General features: G+C 35.4%; 1 protein-coding gene across 1 annotated transcript in view; it reads left to right on the top strand.

Moving 5' to 3' along the window:
• Positions 1 to 477: 477 nt before the first annotated feature.
• nr3c1 (nuclear receptor subfamily 3, group C, member 1 (glucocorticoid receptor)) overlaps positions 478 to 3,491 on the top strand; it is a 47,682-nt gene continuing 44,668 nt past the window's right edge. Inside the window, exon 1 of the mRNA XM_048175815.1 lies at positions 478 to 809. The gene's annotated coding sequence lies outside the window, so the exon portion shown is untranslated. The remainder of the gene's footprint in view (positions 810 to 3,491) is intronic.

The raw sequence follows: 3,491 nt of genomic DNA, 5'->3' as shown, positions 1-3,491 counted from the left end.
GTTACTCCAAATGACATCAATGAAATTCATTATTTCTCATAACAAATCAACGACTTCTACACACAATTTTAACACCATTTTGCACTATGTTGATATATGATGTTATAAAATCATGCCAGAATAAAAAAATACATACATTTATTACATTTTAAGATATTTTAAACACAAATTAAATGGCTGTATTGGACCGTTTGACACTTTAAAATACTTTTATATGTAGCAAAAAAACCTTTTGGATTCAATAAAAGATATCTAGTTACACACTTTGGATGTCATATCTTTATTTTTTATTATTATTAAGACCTATACATGTAATAATGTTAAAGTTATCGCACCGACACTTGTGTATGTGAATGAAAGAAAGAGAAAAACAGAAGAACAACAGAGACAGAAGCAGGAAGAGAGAGGAGGTGTTTTTATGGTGAAGTCACTGTAATAAGAGGCGCGATGTAATAACTCGTTATTGCCGATAGGTGGCACTGCATGTTGTAAACAGGGTCGCCACGGACCTTTCTACTGTAAACTCCATTTTGAATGTTTTTATGGTTTAGGGATTTATGGCACGCCTCTTTTCTCATGGCCGCAAACGAGAAAATTGCCTGGATTACCCAGATGGGGTTATGAATTCGGATTAAAACGCTGGACGATATCGGATCTGGGATCTTTTTTTACGCAGTTTGCGATTTTTCTTGCTCTTCTGAAACGACCTCAGACTGCAGTGAAGGCTCTCATGTTGTTGCTAATCGCTTCCACACAAAAACAATGTCAGATGATGCAACAAATCAAAACAGGAACGTAAATATAAAAAGGTACGTATTATTTTTGTCGTGAATACAAATATTGGCTTCGATAGCGCAGAAGTATAGCAGCTAACTTAGCTTCAGATTAGTAACTGTCGTTTCTACATTCTGACTGAACTCGTGACTCGTTTTCGCGTTTTTTTTTGCCGTTGAATAGTTCTTGCTCTGCAGTTTGGGCGATTTATGTCATTTTGGCTGTTTCGAGTTATTTTAAGTGTTCAAGGTTTAAATGTGAATTGACTGACTCTGCTGTGGATTAGCAGTGAGAATAAGTAGGCCTCAGTGCGTGTGTGTCTCGCGCTGCTGCTGGAAGGGCGCGAGATCAACGCGAGACTTACACATTTTGGGGTTTTATTCCGTTTTTTAATTGTAAAATGTGAGCTGCATGTATTTATCTGCAGATAACGTGTAAATATAACGTTAACGTTTACGACATCCTATTAGGCGGTTATAAATACGTCTACATACGTTAACTGCGCGAACTAAGTGCGTGACGTGTATTTGACGTATAAGGCATTACTGTTATTTTAATACATTTAAATATCGATAACTCATCCAATTTCAATATATATACTTGAAAGGCGTACATATTACTGTTTGTGCAGAAAAATCCAACTTCTCTTGGGTCGTTTTGTTTTGTTTAATTTATTTAATTTTTTATGACTGTTGTGGCTAATACTTTACCACAGTTTTGAATGTTAACAACTAACTTTATGCTATTGTAAAATCAGAATGAGATTTATTTGCTCACACACGTAAGAAATTTGTTTTGGTGAAGTTTAGGCCTATTATATGAAGGAGAAAAAGGCTTTAATAATAATAAAAAACAAAGATATGACATACAAAGTATATAAGGTAGTACAACTAGATCTCTTTTATTGAATCCAAAAGGTTTTAATTATATTTTGCTACATATAAGTGTATATACATAAAGTGTCATTCATCATTCAATTAATTTGTGATTAAAATGTAATAAATGTATATATTTTTTATTCTGGCATGATTTTATAACATCATATATCAACAGTGCAAAATGGTATTAAAATTATGTGTAGAAGTCGTTGCTTTGTTATGAGAAATAATGTCTGGAAAAATAAATTTCATTGATGTCATTCGAAGTAACCGATATAAAGAGACCATTTTGGATCAAGTCATGTGGTCAATATTATGTGACAGGATGTGACATCATTCAGACACCTGCAAAGGGCCACATGCTCATGAAGTAAAGTAACTAACTCTCTCTTAACTATTTGAAAAATTCATGTTTTCACTTGTTCATACGCATGTCCCGAAACATCAGGTCATTTGGTGCAACCGCTATAAAACATGGAAAATGTTGTAATATTTTAAAAACATGTACTAAATATAAAATGTTTGATTGCCGTTTTGCTAGATATCAGCCTGTTAGCATTGTTTAAAAATATTGTCATTCAGTATAACCAAAAGTGTCATTCAGCAAAACCGAAATTTTGGTTAAACCGAATGACTTTTTGGTGACAAATTTTGTCCATCTTGTATAAAATGACAAAAGCAGTGTTAATTGATTATAAAAACCACATAATCTCAGTGTTAACACTTAATAAAACTTCAAAATCAAATATAGCTGCGAGCAGCGATGGCGGGCCCAAGCCCGGTGGCACCGCCACCCCGGTGGCTTCAGGGCAACTGTGCACAGCGGGCAATAGGCACTTAAAACGGTTAAACATCAAAGGACTATGTCAAATTCACTCCACATTTACTGCACTACAAGGTGCCACTATAGAGCCCCTCCTCCCTGCCCATTTTCAAAGGATTACATGTGCCAAGTTTTAACATTATTCTGATGAATTTTGAAGCAAATCAGGTAAAAATAAGAGGGTGATCTCAATGTATGCTGAAAGTGACACATTTTCTGCTTCCAGTTGGTGGCGCTATGACTTTGAATCACAATAGTCACATCCATGTGATCAGCCTTGTACAACGAAGACTAAGCCGAAGTTTCATCAAAATCAATTAATGTATGCAGAAGTTATAACACTTTGTTTCCCTTTTCTTGCCATAAATTCGTTGCCTCGCCACGGCCAAACCGTTTGAGATATGCAAAATCCGTTTGCAATTAAACAACTTCAATGTGTTAGCAACAAGTTAAAAAAAGCTTGGTGTAAATTGGATAAACCCTGTAGGAGTAGTAGTATAAAATTCATAGCCTGTTTTTTCAAAAAATTAACATTCAAACCAAAATAGCTGACTTCCTGTTGGTCGGAGCTAATGAATGTAAATTAGAAAATTGTCCGGCTTGATGAGAACAATATGTGTACCAAGTTTGGTGACTGTAGGAAAAACAAACCCCCCCACTTTTGTCAAAAGGTGGCGCTACTGAGCCCCTCCACCACGCCCATTTCTATGGCTTTGTCCATGTCTACTGGTTGACAATATTGATGTGTGTGTCGAGTTTCATGCAATTTGAAGCATGTTAAGAGCCTCAAAAACACTCAAGAATATTATTACAGTTTGACCTGTTGCCATGGCAACAATATTTCAAATATCAAAAATCCTGTCATAGGTCTACATCTGCTGTGTATTGACATTACACTGATGAAGTTTGAAGCAAATCAGGTAAAAATAAGAGGGTGATCTCAAAACATTTCAAAAAGTGATACACTTCCTGCTGCCAGTTGGTGGCGCTATAACTTTGACTCACAATAGTCACAT

This window comes from Megalobrama amblycephala, linkage group LG23, assembly GCF_018812025.1.
Source record: "Megalobrama amblycephala isolate DHTTF-2021 linkage group LG23, ASM1881202v1, whole genome shotgun sequence".
In the NCBI taxonomy this organism is placed as follows: Eukaryota; Metazoa; Chordata; class Actinopteri; order Cypriniformes; family Xenocyprididae; genus Megalobrama; species Megalobrama amblycephala.
This window is presented reverse-complemented; position numbering and strand designations above follow the sequence as displayed.